This window comes from Lycorma delicatula, chromosome 5, assembly GCF_047948215.1.
Source record: "Lycorma delicatula isolate Av1 chromosome 5, ASM4794821v1, whole genome shotgun sequence".
Classification (NCBI taxonomy): domain Eukaryota; kingdom Metazoa; phylum Arthropoda; class Insecta; order Hemiptera; family Fulgoridae; genus Lycorma; species Lycorma delicatula.
Window position 1 is genome coordinate 48,444,517 of NC_134459.1, and position 24,207 is coordinate 48,468,723.

The 24,207-nt window shown below is 29.3% G+C and overlaps 1 protein-coding gene and 1 long non-coding RNA gene across 11 annotated transcripts in view; both read left to right on the forward strand.

Moving 5' to 3' along the window:
- LOC142324914 (uncharacterized) overlaps positions 1–24,207 on the forward strand; it is a 188,173-nt gene that overhangs the window by 9,481 nt on the left and 154,485 nt on the right. The gene's annotated exons all lie outside the window — the stretch shown is intronic.
- Positions 1,064–8,884, forward strand: LOC142324915 (uncharacterized). The gene is made up of 3 exons (XR_012756438.1): positions 1,064–1,212; positions 3,300–3,794; positions 8,473–8,884. It is a non-coding gene; the product is annotated as an uncharacterized LOC142324915 (long non-coding RNA).

Here is a 24,207-nt window from a genome sequence, read left to right on the forward strand (position 1 = left end):
TCCAGCTACTGCCGGGTTTGGATGTGTGTGTACATATTAGTAACTGCAATCGGCGTTACCGACTTGCCAGGCCTGTCGAAGATGCAATGCGGTTGGTGTAAATATACCAGTAAACATGTACTCTGGAACACTAAGGTCGAGTTGACCGCTCCTGGATACATGAGATTAATTAAGATCCAACCGTCAAAGAACACCGATATCCACAGTCTATCATTCAAATCCATTCAAAATCCATATACAAGGACTCGAACCTTAGAACTCTCGACTTAAAAAATCAGTTCATTTTTGCGATGACGAGTTTAACCTCTAGACTATCTGGCGAACCCACCGAGTTGTGGTGAACGCATCTTCCCAAATCAGCTGATTTAGAAGTCGAGAGTTCTACCGTTCTATTCCTAGTAAATTCAGTTATTTTTATACGGATTTGTATACTAGATCGTGGATACCGGTGTTCTTTGGTGGTTGGGTTTCAATTAACCACACATTTCAGGAATGGTCGAACTGAGACTGTACAAAACTAAACTTCATTTACAATCATACATATCATCCTCATTCATTCTCTGAAGTAATACCTGAACGATAATTCCCGGAAGCTAATTAGGAAAAAGAAAAAATAAGACTGTGGGCGGGTTTTTTTTGTTTTTTTTATCCCCCCCCCCCGGGCCAGACCCACAGATAAGTAATCCGGGTGGGTTAGATATGATAAATGTTACGTATTAATTGAAATAAAAAATAAATAGAACGGTAATATAAACATGATCCTGAAACGCTTTGTTTCCGAATTACAACATGCGAATAATTTCGCTCAGGTTTCAAGGATAAAATGAAGTCGTGAAATTATTTGAACTTTTAACGCTAGATTTGATGGCATAATTTAAGACAAATTATATTGATTATTGCTTATATGATATTTTTATTTTTTAAAAATCACATTAACTAAACAATTATACAAAAGGATTTCATTAGCTTACAAAATTTACTAATAAAATCAGTTTATTTCAAATTGCACAGTGTATTAATAATTTGAAAAAATGAAATCTTTAATGTGAAAAAGTGTAACAAGATTTTCTATTATTTTAATGTTTCAATGCCGGACCATTTGCTACCAGAACAGTGAAACTCAGCATTTTCTCTCAAATTTTATAGCTGTGTTATGATACTGAATTCACAGTGGACTGAAGATTTTATATAAATTTACAACAAATTACACAGGTATATAACATAATATTTTTTTCTGGAACAGCTAGTAATTGAACTGTTATATATATAAACAGTAGTCTCAATACTTACAACTAATAAAAAATAATAATTCATAAATAAATAAAACCCATTTTATCCAGAAAGTAACAATAAACATTTTAATCGAAACAACGAAAATTTTTGCTTAACATACCCAGACCCCATAGCGGAAAGGGGTAGCGTCTGAGCATTTCATCCAGAACATTCTGGATTCGAATCCCGGTAAATCGTTTTTCACACGCTACAAAATTTAATTTGCTTATCAAAAAAACGAGTAGGATAATTGTAACTGGGGAAAGGCCCGCAAGTAATATAAAAAAAAATAAGTAAAGGAATAGTACTTTGACCCTACAAGATACAAAGTGCTTTATTAAGCTTTATTAACAGCTTCACAACGATTTATTTAAAATGTAATTAAAACATATTCCATTAAATAAATCAATTATTACTCTGCTGATCAGTTTTAATATAAAATAGTTACTAATAATTAAATCTGAATTTTTTACTCGTTTAAGATGAATACAAAGTTTATTGATACAGTTAAACAATTTTTTAAATTGATTTTGATTTTTAAAACTGAAATTTTATTTTATATTAGTTTTATTTATTTATAACCGTAATATATTTCCATCGTTATTATTTAATATTATGTTCATTATTTCTCTTTGTTTATTTATTAATTTTCTTATTGTTACGCTGCTCTAACAGTTTTTTTTTTACATTTTTCTTACTCCTTCCAAGCAATTATTAAGGTGGTAGTGCCTTTTTATCCATAAAGAACACCTACACGTTCCTAAAAACTTCTATATAAAGCATTATTCTGAATGACCCACATCAGATGTTTATATTTATTATTTAATTTACCTTTTTCAAATTTGTTATTCGGAACACACTGTTTCCTATTTATAAGCGGATTTTAAATGATATTTATAAATGTACGGTTCAACTCCAAAGGATATAGATGAGATAATACTGATACATAAAATTATTAGATATATAATAGTAAACGGCTCCTTTAAAGGAAATAAATAAAAGGATGACTAAATTAAACTGTTTTAATTCAGCCGACGGACATAACGTAGTTAAGTTGTCGCTCGCTCTGACAAACAAAAACCAAATAATCTTACCCCTGGTATACGATTCAAAAATGTATTCTACTAATTTTATATCGCCCGTAAAATTCTGAATTCTAAATCAATATAATTTACTTTGGATTTATGTACTACATGAGGAATATTTCAGATTTATTTTCAGGAGCGAGAAACAACTTAAGCAAGTAAATGAAAGGAATAAAATTTGTAATTAACCAAGAATTAACAGATACAAAAAAATAAAAAATAAAACCATTTTAAAATGTAGTTAATTATACACATAAAACGGTTTTGTTTTTCAAAAGTACATTAAATATAAGTGTTATTTAAAAGTTTTAATTAATTACAAGGAACCATTCAGTAATTAAAATTCATCGATCAACGACGTTGTTAACGATTTAAGGCGATTAAGTATCACATACTACCTTTAGTATGCGATGAAATAACATGTATTTTATCTACTATGATACTATCTACTATTTTTTCTCAGATTTAATGGGTTCATAAATTTCATATCGTTCAGGAGTTCTGACATTTCATTCGTTCAGGAGTCTTGACATTTTACGGTTAACATTTTCGTACGTGTACCTTACGAATCGAATTGCAAAGGTTAATTCTGCTGTTATGTTTAGTGCTTGTATATATTTGTTCAGATTGTCCGAATTAGAATTAAGTAATACAGTAGATATATGTTCATTTCCATATACTCTTGCGGTATTGCCCGTATTTTGTTTGTTGTATGATGTGAATCTTTTTTTTTTTTTGAAAGCGACTGTAACTCTTTTTTCTGAAAGTGTTGAAAATTTTACAAAATTTATTATATATCAAAGTTACAATTTCTCTGTCACTAGTTGTGTATCTTATTTTACTATGATTTTTATATAAAATGCTGTTTCTTTATTAGCACTTTAATAAAACAGTAAGGTTGGTATCAGAATTAAATATTAATTATGCTTATGAACATTCCAGTCTGAAGTATATCATCTCTTGGAGCGCCCTCAAAAACCGTAACGACATCTGCATTCAACAAATAATAATTCTCTTATTGTTGAACGAGCAGATAATAATTCCAGCTCTCAACAATTTGATGCTCGTAAACCAAACGAACAATTTTTATTCACGGGAGAAGATGAGTTTTTCCAGTTAGACGGTGATCCTCCGCAATACGCTCGTAACGTGAGAAATGCGTTGAACCAGTAATTTCCAAACCGTTGGATAGGTCGACGTGATAGAATTGAATGGCCAGCCAGGTAACCTGACCGGAATCGCCTTGATTTCTTCCGTTAAGGGCATTTAAAATAAACCTTTTATAGCTCATAGCCGACCAACTTCTCTCGAAGGATTAAGGGAACGCACTGAGACAGAATGTAGAAAGATTTACCAGAAACTTTTCTTAATGCGAGATAAGCTTTGGAGCAGCGTCTGTATTATTGCAGGGAGGGCAGTTAGAACATTTATTATGAGGTGAGAAGCAATAACATTTTTTAACTGAAATAATTTTATTACATATTTTTAATTCATAAGATTATAGGACTTTTTTTTAAACTAAAGTTAAAATTAACTACACATGAAAAAGTAATTAAATTGCAAACTGTTATTTATTTAAATTTTCTTTAAGACTGTAAGTTTAATTAAAAGAATTTTTTGAAAATTGTTAGTAATTTTTCCAATTTTTAATAAACGTGACATTTTTAATAAAATGACATTTGTGACTGTTATTTTGGTTTAAATAGTCAAAATTTAATTTTTTTGCTTGGCTGTTTTGCTTGTCTCGCAAAAATCTTTAAAACAACCTATCACATGACCATATGTCCCTTTTAAAATGTTTGAGCTACCCCGCCCCTCCTGAGGGCCGAATACTCTAAATTGGGACTTTCTGAGTTATGCTTTCTTATCGGAGATTTCCAAAAAGGGAATCGAAATACCTCAAATAAAAAAATAATTAAAGGGTAGCATGCAATCTTAATGCTAGTTATCTGAAACAAACACATTGTGACCGCCATTTTTTATTAGTTACAATTGTATCATTTTTCCTATCTCATCGAGCTCTTTAAAATTATATATCATATATATATATATATATATATATATATATATATATTATTTGATATCTCCCGACTGAATAAATCCGATTTTTTTTAAATTTGGAACTGTGATTTGTTATGTGGCTAATGACTGACATTTAATTTTGATCAAATCGGTGAAGGGGGAAAGCAAGATACTGAGTTCCCTAAACTATTATTTTTAAAGTTTAAAAAACTGGTATGATTATCTTATAATATGAATATTAAAATATATGCCGTTCTGTTTATTATTTTATGTTGACTATAACATATATATAAAAAAAGCATCTTTTAGAACATGTGCTACACTGAGTACTACAGAGATTTTAACCACATGTAACAACATAGATTATATTAACTGTTATTTTGGATAGTACCTCGCAAGATAATTCAACCATTGTTATTTTTTTGCGGCAATTTCTGTGCATTACCAGTGAAATCACATTTTTACTTCCTTGTACGAAGTAAAGGAAGTGCTGTGATCGCAAAAATTTCGGTTTTCAGATTTCAACGGATATATCTATTTTGACTAGTTTCGGCGTGACGTCTGTACGTACGTAATATATCTCGCATAACTCAAAATCGATTAGCCGTAGAATGTTGAAATTTTAGATTTAGGATTGTTGTAATATCTAGTTGTGCCACCTCCCCTTTTGATTGCAATAGATTGGACCAAAAGTGCCCAAAAAAGCCCAAAACCAAACAATTTGAATTTTAGACTTTTTCTTAACTGCAGTAATAAGTTCTCATAGAGAGCTTTTCAACGGTATGTCATAAGTGATACTTATTTTCATTGTTTCATAATAATAGCCGAATGAAATTTTAATTAATGATTTGTTTTGATCTTACAATGGGAAGGCACATCAATTTGAATCGATATCATATACTTTTTTTTTAACTTTTTTTATTTAAATTTATTGATTTATTAATAATTATTAACCTCTGAAAAAAATTATGAAAAAATCAGAAGTTATTAGTGAAATAAAATTTAAGTACTTTTCATTTAAATTCAAAGATTTTTACAGAGGTTAATAAATCAATACATTTAAATTTAAAAAAATATATACTTGTATGAACTCGGATTCGAACCGATATGTCCATAACTATTTGAGCGACATGAAACTAATATAAAATATTAGTTTCACCACAAAAAAAATGTGATGCAATGTGGTGTCCATCACAATGCAATTGTGTAACTGTCCATTTTATTAAAGAATTGGAAGATTGTATCTCACTTTCAAATGAAAGTTTAAATGAAGTGCAGCAAAAAATGCGTATATGTAATTTATTAAGCGTACAAGGAAGTCATATGGTGTCCACATCAAATTTTGATATACGAATAACACTTCGCGGCGTAATATTTGTTGGTTTTTCATTACAATACATATTTATTAGATAACTTATCAAAACGAACATACTAATTTATTTATTTATTTTATTAACCGTTATTGGATGAAGTAGATAAAGACAAAATTATTTATTAAAGAAGTTCTGTCTTTTTTTTACGTTTTACAGAGATGTAAAGTAGTCGTTTGGTTGAAGTAATAAAAAATAATTTTTTTTTAGTTTATAGTTTTTTTAATACATTTTTTCATTTCTATAATAATATTGGGTTTTACAGTTGGAAAAAAATGTATGGAATAAAATAAACCATCCTTAATTTCTTAATTCCCAATAATGTTGCAAGTTATTCCGTTAAAACTCACCAGTAAATATATAGTACGTCTGTCTAATTTAATGTTAATGTAATAAAATCATGCAATCCATGACAATAAAAAGTATTAGAGAATCTAATTTATTAGTACTTAAATTTATTTTTTTTAACTGTTTAGACTACTTTTCGAAACCCAACTTTTACCCGCATAAGTTTTTTTATTTATTTTTAAACAAGGATTCTTTAATAAACTTTTTTTCTTAGAATAATACAAAGAAATTGCTTGACGTTATCTTTTGCGTAGAACTAACTGAAATATATAAAAGAAGAGTAATGAAGCTTTAAAAATACCGGATGTTTAGGCTATGTTTTGACGTATGCATAACACCATTTGTGCTAGTGATTTGTTATATTTTAATATTGGAACACGGATGATCGTAGGCGGGCTCGGAAGAACTTTGCAGTTGGATTTATTATTGGAATTTACGATAAACTTAAGATGCATCTCCTTGAAATTTTTTTCTCACTTATAATTCTAAATATAATACTAAATAATAATTTAAATCTGCGTATATATGTTTATTTGACAACTTCGGGTTTTTTTTTATATTACCAAGAAGATTGAATTTGGTATTTTCATTTCTGTTTTACAGAACAAAAAATCAAAATTCGTACAACCAGAATAAATTCCTTTGAAAAAACTGATTATATTGTATTTCAATAGAGAATGCACATATTGACTGGAAATAAAATAATCGATTAGCACTAAAATGAAAACTTTTCTTACGAAAAAAACATTTACACGTTTTTGAAAAGATTTCTTACGTTAGTCCAATAAATTTATTTTCGTATTAATTATGTTATGAAGAAACTGAAAATATACACACAAAGACAAACGAATAATATTTCATTGAAAACTGGCTTCGTTGTAAAAAATCTTCTAACCATGGAAAAAAGGGCAATAATCAGAAGGGCTACGAATTATATAACTAAACAAAATATTATTTTTTTTTCCACAATACGAAAATAAATAAGCAATTAAATAATTTTAACCATTTTCAAAAAATAAAGGTTTTGAATTCGACTTCTATTATTATTTTTTTAATCTCCGTTCAAGATTTACTCTTCACCAAATGAGCAGTTTTCATTGATTTTTTTATTTTTTTTTATTTGAAAAGCAAGGTTCCGTCCTAAGTTGTTTTCTTGTAATTTCAGTCGATTTAAAAAAACTGTCTATTTTAAAATATCTGAAAAAAAATCATAATTTTTTTTTTTTTTTACTGAATATTACTTAAATCTGGATAGAATATAAGAAATGGATAAGTTATAGTATATTGGTATAAGTATATGCTCTTTTGAATTATATAAACTACAATTTTTTTTTTTAATTTCTTTCTAAACCCTATATTATGTTTTTAGGATGAAATTCTCCCCGACCGCTGGATCGGTTACATTTTTTTTTTTATATTCGATTCTTTCTACTGAACGAAAGAATCAAGAATCGGTTCCCTCCACCCCAAAAAATAATTATTTTATTTTACCCCATTTTTTCCATACCCTGGGCCAATGAGGAAGGGGGGAGTCCAAAAAACTTACGAAAAAAGGGAAATGCCGTCAGACTTCAAAAATAATTCTATTTTTTTTTTTTTTTTTCAATTTTTCAGGTCAGATTTCATGTAAAATCACTAAATTTATATTTTATACGATTTTATGTCAGTTTTGCTTCAATAATAAACCGATAATTAAAATTTTCTATTTATATTGCCTGTATTTAAATTAATTTTCTCAGAATTAAATTCTCTACAATTTTTGTTATTAAATCTTTTATATTTGTTAGTCATTTAACAAAGCTCTTGTAGTGCTATATACCTAAAAAAAAACTTGTTTTTCCGACACCGAGTTTTTGTATTTTACGTCGGATATCTTAAAAACTACTGGGGCTACAGTTTTGGGATCAGTTTTATCCTATTTCCTAGCTCAAATTACATAAGAAACCACCAACTTTACTCCTTAATTTAAGTACCAAATATTACAGTCGGGCTTCTTTTTATTAGAAGAGCTGAAATCCGGGCGAAATCTTTCGCTAGCCGTAACTTGAAAACAAAGCGTTTCCAGACCTATGTTTATATGAACGTTTTTCTTTATTTTCATCAGTAAAACATGTCCTGAAATATATATATATATATATATATATATATATATATTTTTATATATATATTTCTGATATTCAGAGTATATCGGATTGAAAAGTCAGAAAAATTATTTAAAAGTTATAAAATTTTATTTCTTGGAAACATCTTTTTTTCATACGGCCAGGGTATATTTTAGCTTTGTGTTTTAAATAGAAAAATTAAAAGAAAGTACTCGTATTTGAAAGGAAAGAAAGTATTAAATAATTGTTTTTTTATTTTTTTATTTGAACAAGTGGAGAGGATAACGGAAGATAGTATACTCCTGTAGGCCCTTCTGGAAGAAGACGTTTGGGCAGACCGAGAAAGAAATAGAAAGAAGCTGGAACAGGCTACTCGTCTAACCTATAAATGAAGAAGAAGACTTTTTTTTTAATCCGTTGACCTCCGTGATAGCATCCGGAATCTTTTGCATTCCAGTTTTTTAAGACCAGGCGTTAACAAATCTTGTCTGTTACCGAATTTATCTTAAGACAACTTTATGTTAAAATATTTTTCTTCACAAGCATTAAAGCTTGATGAATTTAATCATTTAAGAATTCATATTTAGACTTCTTGAATTACGCAAAAAGTTAAGTGTTAGTGTAATGCTGGTATTTCTGTTTAATTTGGGGCTGCAACTTTTAAAATTAAAAATGTAAAAAAAGATTTCTTTTTTTAATAATTTACCTATTCCCTTTCCTTTGATGTTTAGAAACATGTTAAATGAAATTTATAACGCGTAAAAAACGTCTACTTCGACTGAGAATCGAACCCAGAACTTTACAGAAAGGTATTTACGCTATCACTCACACACAAAAATCGAAGATTCGTAAATCCTTTTTCCTCTTTACCATAGTTTTTTTATTAAGTCAATTTTTCTGTTAATTTCACTTATCTTCAGATAAAAGCGGTTTGGGTTTTCACACCTCTTTAAAACATAGTTCATCTAAAAATATGAAATTATGTACGTTATTATTATTATGATTGTTACAATGTGTATAATTATAAAAAAAATCTGATAATAGAGTTGTAGTACTTTCCCGTCATGCGGTTTTTTCTGATGCTTACACACACAACTTAATTTAAAATATTTATCATTTTATTTAAATTTAATATTTTTTATTTAATTATTCTAACTAAAGCGCACGCGCATATCGTATTTCATTTGCGGGGATGTGGCGGTACTAGTGGCCACTTTAAATAACATTCATTTATTTACTTCTACCTCTCACTTGCGACGTCACAAAATAGCAGATGATTACAACAGATGTACGTGAATGCATTACAAAGAGCAGTAGTGCTCTTGTAATGAGAGGAGGTATTTATTGACGCAAAATACCCACTTAGCCGCTAGTTTATTTAGGTCATTCTTTGGGGTGAAGTGCAATTTTGTAAAAACGTTTTTTGCAAATATTATTATTCTTTAATTGTTACCAAATGTGCCTAAGAGAAATTAAGACCTTAATTAGGCGAAATCTCGATATACTGAGGGTGATCTTGCTGTACAGCCTCATTCCCTTGAACTTCTAAGTTGAAAATTTAATGGCATCAATGCCCCATATGTAGAAGTAATCTGACCAAGTTTGGTCAAAATCGGTCCAGTAGTTCTGGAGATATAAGCAGTACAAGACCGAACACACACACGTACATACGAACATCCGGAAAATTTCCATACGGTTTTTTGTTTTTTAGGTTCTTTAGATGTCAAAACGTCAAGATCCGATAAAAACCGCACATGCCAAAATTGGACCGATTACAATACTTTCCCTTCTACAGCCGTATAGCTCTATTATAGCATTACATGGCAGGAAAGTAAGAGACTTAATGATGAATAATAATATTAAATTATATAAGTTATAAATTAGATGAAGTTGTAATTAAATATTAACTTATACAGTTAAAGTCAATTTTTGCTTAAACAGTTTTTTTTTTTACTATGACTACATTAATTTCTTACCTTAGGAGATTTAAAATTCTCTGACGAAGGAGGTTTATCTTGTGGTCTCATATTCGTAAATTTATTTTATTTTATTTCACAATAATAAATCGCTCACGTCAAAAAGAAAACATAGTCCTAAAAAAAAAAACAACAAAAAACTCATTAAAAGATTAACAAATATTATATTAATCATTAACCATAATTAAATATTGACAATTTTTAATCATGTCTTCTAATACATAAAGTAAACAAAATTCAGAATTATCTTTATTAATTTGATTAATTAAAATAGTTTCTTTAAAGTTTATGGATTATGAGACGATCGGAATCTGTACACAGTTGCATCCTTTGTTCATGTAATGAGTATATCTGCAGTTTGTTACTTTCCTAGATCGCCAGACAAAGATATGTTGTTGATTAGAACCAAACAACAAATTGATAGCCGTTAGCGTTAAAATGAAACTGGTTCGTCCCGATCTCGAACCAACAACCTTCCGCTAGAGAGAATGATCGCCCAGAATCATCTGCCTCATTCCGACACACTACAATTGCTTACCAAGATGTTAGCTAACATTTTTTACTTCTTTGTATAGTGACTCTAATAAAATGTTTGCTTTCAAAATACTAATTTTTCTAATTTCTCAGTTTATTCGTGACAATAACACATAAAACAAATTGCTTTGTTAGTAAAACAACATTTTTTTTCTGTAAATACTGTAAATATTGTAAACAATTAAAAATACAATTATAAAATAAAACATAATAAACCATGACACAGTAAAAATACACCAACAATAAATATTACACTACCTTTCTTCAATGTGGGATGTAGCGCTTTATAGTAGTGACAAATGAACAGTAGGAAGAACAGAAAGGAGACGTTTCAAATGTGGTTTTATAGAAGGATATTGAAAATTATGTTAAACGGTAAAATATACGACAAAAAATGTATATACACAATAAAGGTAATATAAAATCTGGCGGTATGGGACGCAGAAATCATCGCCAAAAATTTATTGAGATCACGAGATTGGTAAGAGATTCTTGCAAAACGGCTCTCGTTTCATTTGCAATATCACATGAAATATTCACAATATTCACAATATCTTGCTGAAATCAGTATTCTTATTATTTTTCTTTTAAGAGATAAATAAATTATCGGTTAAATACCGGATAAACTTCATTTTCTAGAACTTGTAAAATACAGCAGCACAGCGACAGTGAAATTCACATACACTAAACACGTATTTTATACCTGTGTAAATGCGTATTATTCGTGAAAAGTATTAAGATTTTCACTGTCCTATAATTAATTCAGTTCTTACACACCCATCGATGTGAAACTGAGGCTATATCAGTAAAATAAACAATACATCTTAATCCCAATTTCATCGAAAAAAAATAAAAAACGACATTATTTAACCTAGTTCTTTCAATTCATGAACGAAACCGACACGGTTAAAAGTTAAATTTTTTCTTTAGTCCTGGAACCAATGTTTTCCCAAAGTTTGCTGACCGATCCGTAAGGACAAACAAAGAAATTTTTCTGTCATCAAAATAGACGTTGTTTCCTATCTATGTAAAGATTCCTAGTTATGTAAAATGTAAAGTCGGGTTCTACCTACAAGCTGTCTCTACTTGCCTCATCAACGGCACCCTGTAACCCGGCATGCGAAACGCATGCTACTGGTTACCAAAAAAAAAAGTTGCTACATAAGTTACTTGTATTTATTATTATTATATATTTTTTATCGTTTATTCTACATATTCATTATTTTGCATTTTATGTTTATTTATTTTTTCATTTATTTATTTAATTAATTTTTTTGTTTAATTTTTATTTCATGCTATTTATTTATATAGTTTACTGTAATAATTTATTTTATTTATTTGAGCTCCTATATCAATTATTTTGTATGAAATCATTTTATGTTTTACGTTAATAATATACAGTACGAATAACGTTTTACAGAATTTTTTATTATAGTACGAACTTAATACCTATGTAATATTCATAATTTTTTATAATAAATTTAATGATTACTTCTTAATAAATAATATTTATATTTTTTTTAGTTTTGTAGGTCTACAAAGCTCAAAAGAATATTATGTTTTCGAATACTAAATTAAAAGAAAAGTTAATATCATAATATATTAATTCCATGTGTAATCAAAATTACAGCTGTAATAAAAATTAATTCATAAAAAAATAATTTAAAAAAAAATAATAATACAGGGTCATTCACGGGAACCGGATTTTTTAAAATAATCATAAAAAATTGAATATTTACTTTAAAAAAGTTTTATTGGTACTGAAACACTTGTTAAATCAAAGAATTTGTTACTTACTCATGAACGAAAAATTATGTCCGGCAAGTGATGTCCATTTTGGACAATACATTGTCGTAGCCTTTCACGGTAACTGGCCTCAATTCTGTGCAGCATGTCTACATTAATCTGGGTGACGTGATGACGAATTGCGATCTTTAGGTCCTCCAATGTACGCGGTTTATTGCCGTACACACGCGATTTCAGAAACCCCCACAGAAAAAAATCACAACTACTCAAGTCGGGGGACCGAGGGGACCAAGGAATGTCGCCGAATCTGGAAACGATCCGTCCCGGAAACAAGTTACGGAGAACAGCCATCGTTGCCCTCGCTGTGTGCGCTGTAGCTCCATCCTGCTGGAATAACACATTTTGAAAATCGATTCCCCGGTTTCGTAACTCAGGGATGAAAAACGTATTCAACATCCCAATGTAACGATCAGCTGTTACAGTTACGGCAACGTCATTTTCTTCAAAAAAATATGGTCCAATACCACCGACCTTTCCTATTCCTACACACCAGACAGTCACATTTGGGTTATGAAGTGGTCTCTCGTGAAGCTGATGTGGGTTTCTTTCTGCCCAATACCGGCAATTCTGTTTGTTGACGAAGCCATTCAGATGAAAATGGGCTTCGTCACTCATTAACAATAACAAATTTTCATTTTCTTCAAAAATGGTAAGCATTTGTCGACAAAATTGTAATCGCTGCGTGAAATCTTGCTCGTTTAACTGCTGCACGACAGCTATCTTGTAAGGATGGAAATGCAGGTCTGTATGCAGAATTCGACTTACCGTACTTGTGCTCATTTGAAGCGCTGCTGAATGCCTCTGAATAGAGCGGCGTGGGCTTCTGACAATGGCTTCTCTTACTCGTTCGATGTTCTCCGGAGTGCTAGCAGTTCGTCGGGGACCCGGTGGTTTTTTCTTCAATATTGAACCACTTGTTCGAAGGTTGTTTACCCATCGCAATATTGTGTTACGAGAAGGGACACTTGCATTACGATGGATATTAAACTGACGGCGGAAATCTCGCTGAACAGCAGTTACGGATTCGTCATTTCGCACAAAACTGTCATACGCGTACAGGCGCTGATCTAACGTCCACGACTCCATCTCAACGACTAAAATGTAAATGCTATGCACAAAGGAAACGTCAGACACCAGCCACTTGCCCCTCCTACCACGAACGCCCGAGTACAACCCACTTCAAAAACACATCCGGTTCCCATGAATGACCCTGTATTATAGCCTATAATAAATAAACGAGTTATTTCATATACTTTTCTATTACGTCATTTTACTGTTTATTTATAGCAAAACCTTATTTAACATACTTGAAAAAAAAAACATATACTTTCAATAAATAAATTACTTCATATACATCTTGAACAAAATATTAGGCACAACTAATGTTATTTGTAAAAACAAATTACCAGAACATATCATTACTATATCAATGACGTCACAATTAGATACGATGCAAGTCATTACAAATAACTGATGTGACTTTTGGAATATACTATTCTGGCTGTTGGTGTGGGAAGTCGCCGAGCGATGATAAGAGCAGTGGAGGGATTGCCAAACGTACTACGGACCCGCCTTCAGACATTACTTACATTCAGTCATGGTATTGTACTGTACTAGTCTGTTGTGTTTGCATTTCATATATAAATGTGTCATATAATTAGTTATCGGATATCATCTGGTTAGATAGTATAACAAACCTCGCTCCCCGATCTCGCCTAAGCCAGCCGACAGTTCGGTTAACAAAGACAGGAGAAAAACTTCAGCTTACTTAGTGTACCTATAGAACTAAATAGCTGATACAGAACAAAGAAGCTGAATAATAAGATTATTTTAACTCTTTGTATATAGTTAATATTGAGGAATCTGGTAAACACAATACATAAAAATTTACCCATTAATTTACACATATTTAATCCAAGGGAAGCATTACTTAAAATCAGTTATATTAATCTGATAAAAAAATAATAAAATACACAAACTACGATTAATATTTAACTAATCATTTTCCCAGTTATTCCACTACAATAAGATCCCCCCTCCATAATCATAATTGATCCTGTAAACAAAAAAAGTTCCGTTACATTATAAATTTAAGATCTGATATGTAAACATTAACCATGAAAAGACCGTCAACATTTAACACAATGTGAATTCCTCAACCAGCAAGGCCGATTTAGTATGATTTTTTTTCCAATAATATTTATGACGTATGTCGAACTAAAAACATAAAGCTTAGAATTTATTTTCAAAAAATTATATAATTCTCTTCTTTTTAACATAAGGCTCTATGATTATTTCTTATTAATACATAAAATAATTTAATACAACGAATTGCATTATCTTTAACTAGCCTATCTGAAACATATAAATTATCTAGGTCAAAACGCAAGAACAGTTTTAATAGAACTTCAGTAACGAACATCAAATAGACGTTTTTAATCGATAATGGTTCAGTTGGAAATAGCTTTTGGTGTGCAAGGGTTTGGAGCGACTGTTAATTAAGCCAGAGGGCATTTGTTTCTCTTCCAGATTTACATACTTGTAATACTTCGCCAGTACGATTTGAGAACTCTTCATTTATGGTTCAACACGTTTAATGTTTATCGCTTACGTTAAACACTGCCAAAATATTTTTTTAGGTTCCATAACGTTATACCGTGTAAGAATAATAGTTATTTTTTAAATAAATATAATTATATAATTTCAGAAAAATACATAAATATTTTTATTAAATTAAGATAAATGAATATCGTATTTAAAATGAAGATAAAATAAGATCAAATAAATCTAGTACCGTTTGATGGTTTGGCATAAATTTTAATAATGATTTAGATTACACGATCAGTCAACTGCGTATTTTTAGAAATGACGAAACTGGAAGGAAAATAAAAATCTTTAAAAAAAAATACAAAACTTTCAGCATATTTCAATTTCAAACTAAAAACACGATTAAATAACAAGTAAGGCGTAAAATAAAGAGAAAACAAACCCACTTCAAAATTATCGCTATATAATGAAGATTATACTAATTAAATTATATCAAAACAATCATTTTTAACGCAAATAGAATGGCTTTTTCCTGTTAAACTAAAAGAAAAATATTATTATGTTATTTTTGTTGTCCTGCGACAATGTAACGGCTGCTAATCACAAAATTCTCATTTTCATGAAATAGGTATGAAATGATTCTTCTAAACCACACAAGTGACAACTTGTATATGACGATTTGAAAAAAAGAAAATGGAAGATAACAAATACCATTATCTCAAAAACGATAAATAAAATCATTTGAAACTCATTAATGAACTACGTACCTAAGATAAAATTACTTCCTTTCAAAGAGAGAAAAAATACGGCTTCTACATCATTTAAAACATTTCATAAACTTCTTGAAAATGAAACCATTTTAATGGGCATCTTATTAGTTAAATAAAGTTGTTTTTATGAAAATTTATAGTTGACAAAATAATCGAAATATTAGTTAAATTACTGTTTTAATAAAAAAATGAACATAATTTTCACAATACATCGTACTTTTTCTAATATCCCGGATTAACTTAGAGAATATTTCATGACATATTTTAAAAACAATGCATAAAATTATCTTCAAAACGGCTGATAGTTTTTTTTTTTTTTTTATAAAAAAATAGTTTGGAAAATAAATTCCGAATTATGAATTTATAAAAAATCATAAAATTGTGTTTTTCGAACCCAATTTTTTTGTCTTTTACCCCCAGTTTCTCAAAAACTAAAAAATACAATTCAGGGTCATATTTTTTTCAATTTTTCAGATCAGATTTCATATAAAACTACTAAATTTACCCCTTAATTTTTAGTACCAAAAATTACATTCTAACTTAAATTACAGGAAGCGTAGAGATAGGGCGAAATCTTTCGCCAGCCGAGATTCGCTAACGAGCCGTTTCTGAACCTATGTTTATATAAACTTTCTTTTTTATTTTCACCAGTAGAACATTTCCTCAAAACGTTTGTTGCATTCTTGTGAATCACCTGTAAAACTGTCTCAAAAAAATGTTTTTAATAATTGTAAAATAAAAGTATCTGATGCTCCTAGACAAAACCAAAACGACATGTTAATTGTATTTCATTTATTTTAAGGATTTATCACTCAAACTTTCCAAAAACCATAGTAAATATTTCAAAAATTTACCGAATAAAACTGAAGATTATAAAATTTAATTTTACGATATTATTCATGTATACGTAACTTACTCAGAATATTCTGAGTCAAAAATAAAAATAATAGAAATAATCATCATCATTGATTACTGTGATGCTTCCTCACAACACTTAACAATTATATAATTAACCTCTATCTCAAAGCATCTAATCATTTTTTACTGATCTCCAGAAAAATTAAATTTAAAATGATTAATTTCTTTTTTCCAAAAAAATTAAGTTTAAAATGATGAATTTCTTTTTTTATTTGACAGTGAAATAATGAAACTTGAAAGATAACATATTATTTTACATTTTACGGAGTAGTTATATAGTTTAAGCGTAATAGATTTCAGCGCCAGACCGATTTGGCTGTCATATTTGAAAATAGTTGCCAAAACAACCATTAAAAAAACAGCCTACCATAAATAATTACAAGAAGAAACTTACAAAAGAAATGACGATCAGTTTTAACCACGGAATTATTATTTTTAAAGTGTTTAGAAGATGGAAGTTCTATACAGTAGTAATATGACAAAACCAACAATCAGCTGCTTAAATCGTACGTCACTAGTACAATCGCATCTCGTAACAAATAAACTGTTACGTATCTTTTGTTACTATTCACTTATCTCAATTGAATTATTTATTTCAGAAACATAACTGAATAACAAAATTACGTATAATTTGATTTATTCTAACTTGAATGAAAAAATGTAACAAAATATAACGTGTTTTGCTATTTTGAAATATACATATATATATTTTTTAATTCCGTAAAATTTCACACAATTTATTTTTATTTTATCATCAAGTAAGTCAAACAAATATATTTTATACAAAGGATAAAAGTTATTAATATTTATTCTAATAATTTAAATAGTCTATGGTATATCATAACCTTTAAAACAAAATCTAATGGTATACATAACGACTGTACCACTACTTTTATAACTATCTCAGATTCTCTGTAGCACAAACATAAACAGAATCAGTGCGGCTTTCTTATCTGAATTGACAATTTTCTTTGTCATGTAACATAATTTAGAAAAGTTTTTTTTAAAAATTAATTAAAAAATAATTCTCATATAAAATAAGTAAACAAAAAAGATCACGATTCGTTAATAAATTACATAAGATAATACAATGACAAGAGAAAATTTTTAAAACAAGGTACACCACGAGCGAAAAATTTATAAATTTTATCCGAATTTAATCATTTTCAGTCTTAAATTAAACCAGTAAGTAGACTACTTTACTTTTTTTTAGAAAAAAGGATAACAGTATTTTATCTACGTTGTTATTGTTTTCTCTTTTTCTTTTCCTTTTTTTTAATAAATAAATGAATTTTAGAAAAATATTACAATTCCGCTTTGAAGTAACTGATTAAAAAAAGCTAAATATTTAAAAGAAAATCAAATAATTAAAAAAATAATAATAATAGTAGATTAACACCAAAAATGTGTATGAAATATGGAAAATTATGAAATTTAATATGGAACGATGTAAGTGTTAGAATATTTAATTTTTTATTTAGTTTAGAAACGTGCAATAAAAAAAAATAACTGCGCCAGCTGAGTGCAATCTTTAACTTGTATGACGCAAATAACATAAAGCGGGCGGACTGTTATGATACGATACGAATCGTGATGTTCAAAAACCCACCCTTGAATCTGAAAATAGACCAAACATACATTATTTTGTCAGAACAGTTCGGCTATAACGGTCAAGATCAAGAAAGATTGAACAAAATGTATATTCAAAAAAACTTAATTAGAAATTTATAAGCAATGATGACAATATCATCCAAAACTATTAACCCATCACTAGTATAATAAACCAAAGTTAAACAGATATACAATTTATACATTGAAATAATATGTTCATAAAAAATAAATAGTTAGTTTTTCTCTACATATTGATTTGCCTGAACATTGGAAAATTAAAAACAAATATATATATATATATATAGGTTAAGTACGCGTATTCCTGTATGCCTCTTGACAAAAAATAAGTTTTCCACTTTTACTCGTCAAAATATATAAAAAAATCTACTCATTTATTACAAACGCACCAATTTGAAATTTGTCCTGCTTAAAATAAATAAAAGAGTTTGGATATATTTTTATTTATTCGACCTTGCTTTTGAATAAGCTTCTACGGATATTACTACTATGCTGGTCACAGGAATAGAAGCTTGGATAGAAATACCGCGGTGCCATATTTGTCACGGACAGTGACTCTCGATGGTTATACCGCAATAAATTGCAACACCGATCGTATACTGTTGCCTAGATTGACGTCATGTTAGTCTAATATAACAGAATTATAATAAAACTCTTGGATCAAACTGTTCTAACGGCGGGAAAAATACATTTGACAACAGTATAAGATTTGTAGAAGCTTTCATTATTGCGGAACCTGATAATCATGTCACGTCTACGTCAGTGTTTTGAAACTAGCTTCACAATCATGGAAAAAGAACCAAAGGTGAACGTATTTTTTATTGCTCTTTTTTTCTATCGACTTGTACAATTTCATTTCATTACTGAAATTTACTAAAAAAAAATAAAATAATCAACTGCTGAATCCCGTAATGCAGCGGTAGCGCCCCTACCTTTCTTCCAGTAGATCATGGGTTCGAATCCCAATCAGGGCTAGCATTTTTCACACGCTGGAAAAATTTCATCTCTTAGCAGCAACTTTAACTGGGTGATTAATCTCTAATTGTTTTAAAAGGAAAATAAAGAAATACGCCCTATTTAATTACGTTTCAATTTTAATCTAACGGAATTTTACGCGAACAGCGTAAAAAAAAGTTAAAAAATATGTCCTATTAAATTTTTAAAAACCAAACTTTTTTCATAGTTTGTTAAATTTGGACGTTCCAACGACCCGTACGGAACTGTATTCCGTGGGACGTTTTTTAAACAACTATTTTTCACTTAAAACGTTACTTCAAAAGCGTAGTAAAACTTATATATTCATATCGGGATAAGTTGAGTATGAAAAAAGAATATAATAATGAAAAACAATTCTATTTCGTCATCGATGAAATTATATTTGTAAAAAAAATATATATATATATTAATTACTTAATACAAAGTTATCAAGTGCAAGGTTTGTTTGGTAATCTTCAGAAGCAAATAAAGTAATCACGTTATTGTCATACGAGCAGCTGACCATAGCATATAAATACGTAGACTACTTTATTATTTCGTGATAGTTTCAGTAAAATTTTCGCCATGTAGCATTTACTTTAAAGATATCTTTAAAAAACATATATTTCTTTAAATACCACTTCGTTACTTTAATAAAAATGGTTTCAAAACCATTTAGTAATAATGGCTTTTACTTAAATTATTGCACTCACTTTCTTTTTCTCTTAATAAAAATTAAGATTTCCCCTAATTTGGAAAAAATAATTATTCCTAATGAAATAGGTATTAAATGAAAACTCCCCGATAAGTGGAGAACCGTTTATCAAAAACTTCCAAATTAGAAAACAACCGAAAAAAAAATTAGATATTTACGCAATTAAAAGAATTTATTTTTAGATTTCAATTTTTTGTATTTTTAAAAAGAATATAAAGTCATGTCTAATCAACAAATAATCGTAAAAGATATTTTAGTTGTACATGTTTTAAGAGAAATTTCTGTAAAACAGTAAAAGTAACGAAACTGCAAATTGATAGAAAAGAGATATTTAATAAAATAAAGACTAAGTGAGATTATTTACAATCATAATGTAATAAATTAAACTTCAAGGTTATTGGCAAAAATGTACCATAACCAAAATAATTATTTTAATTCTCGGAATCAACTAATTACAGCACTGCTACTTGGTAGTGCCTGTATCCAAAACAGCATTTTAAAATCATTCTTTACTCTGTTTTTCTGTTAGGCCTCCAGAACCCGTAAGGTATAATTTCAGAGGATGATACATATGAATGTAAATGAAGTTTAGTCTTGTACAGTCGACCAGTCCTGAGGTGTGTGATTAATTGAAATCCAACCACCAAAACACCAGTATCCACGATCTAGTATTCAAATCCGTATAAAAGTCCTAAATAAGTAGTAAATCCTTTACTACGACTTGAACCTTAGGACTTCGAAATCAGCTGATTTGCAAAATCATTCTTTACTGCTGATAAATCAATCTTTCTGTTCGGTTTTAATTTTTCTCGTTTTATACTGAAAATATGTTTAAGTTTTGTTTTAAACAGAGCCGTTTAATAGGTATAAATTTTAAACGTCATCTTTGTGTAAAGAAATTTATGGAAAAAATAAAAAATAAAAATAAAAAAATAAAAAATGCTCAATGATCAGCTTACTTTTTTATTAAAACCGCTCGCGATGTCAAGAAATCCTGAAATATTATTACTCCATTTTGTTATAAAATGAAGTGATTTAGCTTTAAACTCATCGGAAAAGAGATAACCCAACTGATAACAGTGTAAATAAGCTTCTCATTCACGTATCCATTTATTCATTTATATTAATTTTACGGTTGTTCTAAAATTACGTTCGAAATTATATTAACATTCACCCCTTATTTTAGGGAACAACCCTATGTATCTACTATTTATTTCCTTAAAATAAAACAGTACCCATCCCACTATGCTTTAAAAAGTATAATGTAGGTTAACCTTCTGTTGAAAAAAAAGAGACACAAAGTATTAGATAACTACTTGGGTGAAAATTAAGTGGAATATTACAGTATATAAGTATAAATTAAAAAAATTATTTTACGCTTTAATTAAAATCGTAAGGTACGAGGTCCGTGAGTTCGTACTTTTCTGCCTGCCTCTTTATCTGGTTGTAACTAAAATGCCCTATATACAGAAATTGTACTAAATTTCATTCAAATCGGTCCATCCAATCCGGAGATGTCAACCAAAAAATAAGCTCATATATACTACAGTAGTTACGTACTGTATAGTTCTACACTATATTATAGAAGTGTATGCTAATCGGTTCATTTATTGTATGCTCGGTTTTTTAATATCTTGTTTCACAACTTTTTTTTTAACATAAAGACTAAGTGAAGTAAAATGTCTGTTTCTATCTTCATTATCTGAAATGTACAAAGAAAATATAATTAATATTACGTTTACACCAGACGAATATGTAATCATTATTACATCCTCAGTTCGTTTCCTATAAACTACACTTGACGTGAAGTGACCTCAGGAAGGACTTTATAAAAAAAACTGTATTTTTTAATGATAAAGTTTTATCTTTAAATGAAAACTGTATGACGTACAAATCTCTTTTTAAACTTAAATCTTACAGATCATTAGCGAATTGCTAAAATCAGGGGTTTGTTAAAACAGATTTGTTTCAATTTAAAATAACAGTTCAACAGCATAAAGTATAAATTACAAATACAAGCGTTTCTTATTTTCAACCACAAATGTGCAATTAACACTCAAATAAACTTGAATCGGTGACAATACAACTTTTAATGACGTAGTTTACAAAAACAGACGTTGAGTTATTTGTTACTACATTTATTTACAGAATACAAAGTTTAGGCTTCATATCAAAACAAGGCAGTTTAAAAATAAACTGTCGCAATTTAAGTAAGGATTTTGTTTAAGTACTAAATTTGTATCTTAATATTTATTCAGTTTCAACAACATACGTACTTTATATTTCTTTAAGTCCATTCAAATAATACGTATGTTTATTCTCTAGTTAAAACATAACAGTAGTATGCTATGTAGAATAAATAAAAGATAAAATAATTTTTAATTTTTTTTTTTTAATGTTTTGTTTTTTCCTATTTAGCATTCGGGAATCCATCCATCAGATATTACTTCAGAGGTTGAATGAGGATGATATGTATGAGTGTAAGTGAAGTGTAGTCTTGTACAGTCTCAGTTCGACAATTCCTGAGATATGTGGTTAATTGAAACCCAACCACCAAAGAACATCGGTATCCACGATCTAGTATTCAAGTCCGTGTAAAAATAGCTGGCTTTACTAGGACTTGAACGCTGGAACTCTCGACTTCCAAATCAACTTCCCAAATGATTTGGGAAGACGTGTTCACCACTAGACCAACCCAGTGGGTTAGAATAATATTAACTATGGTAACTAAAGTACACTCACCTTTGACACCGTGATCTGTTAGTTCGAGAGAGTACCTGAATGCATGCAAAGGCTAGCCTTCAACCTACTAACAAATACGCCGTTTGAATTTTGAAAATCGGGCGATTGTTTGCAGAGATATTATAAGGCCACCCCATTGCACCTCCTAAAACAGCGCTCCAAGGGCACCCCGTTTTTTACTAGTTGATCTAGCCTCTCACGAGATGGTCAAATACCTCACCACTCTAGCCTCACACGCAGTCACCACGGGAAGCCCCATTGGTAAACAGAATTTTTTAAAATTTAATATTATTTTATTTAATGTATATTATATGTAAATAATTATTTTTATAATATTATTCATTTGATTGATTCGAATCATTCGGTTCTAACAGTGACAGAGACTCACAGTTAATTAATTCAATTCATTAAAGTTTTCGTTTCAACAGGCAAATCTCCACTACTAAAGATATATATATTTTTTCGAAATGAAATATATCTAAAAAACACTTCTCAGTTATGCCAAGAAACGTTGGTAAAAGTTTGGTTGCGATTGATGGAGTAATTTTTTTTATTTCTCCCAAACAAGCAAAAACCCTCATCCTCTTCATCGTCTTTTCTCGTCCTATTTTTATATTCAGTGGTCCATATACTTTATTTCTATTACATTTCATTACTTTCGTTTTGTTCTTGTTTATTTTCATGGGGTAGTTCTTGCGTAGGACTTCACCCATGCCATTCATGGTTTCTTCTAAATCTTTTTTTACTCTCAGCTAGAATTGCTATATCATCAGCAAATCGTAGCATCTTATATATATATATATATATATATATATATATATACGTATATAAACGTTTAAATAAATTTACTAAAATTAAAAAAAAAATTACAGTATATACAAATAACGCAGCAAAACCAATACGTCAAACCAAATGAACAATGTCATTTCCAAGATATAGATAACGGGAAGTTTCTAATAGTACGTAGGCATTTTAACCAAAATAAAAACATTAACCAAGTTATATTGGGATACCTTCACGGATGTAATGGCAATGGTCCGAAATTTAGGGGCTCCGTACTTCTAGATTACAATGTCGTATCATGATTTTCACTGACCAGACATCCTATTTATTTTTTTTAGTTTTTTTTTTTGGCAGTCGTATCTTTTATTTTTTTACAGATTTAAAACCTGTTAACTCATATTTTGTAGCAAGCAATTTTAACATCGTACTTCAAGCGACAAATTAAGAGTTAATTTCGTTTAAAACTTAAAATATAATAGTTTATTACTAGAATTTAAAATTCGTAACATGTGCTATGAATGAGATATTAAAATGTGGTATAAAAACACTTCAGTAACACGTTTAGTTCTTTTAAACGCACGCCTCACTTAATAGAAATACAGACAAGGAGTAA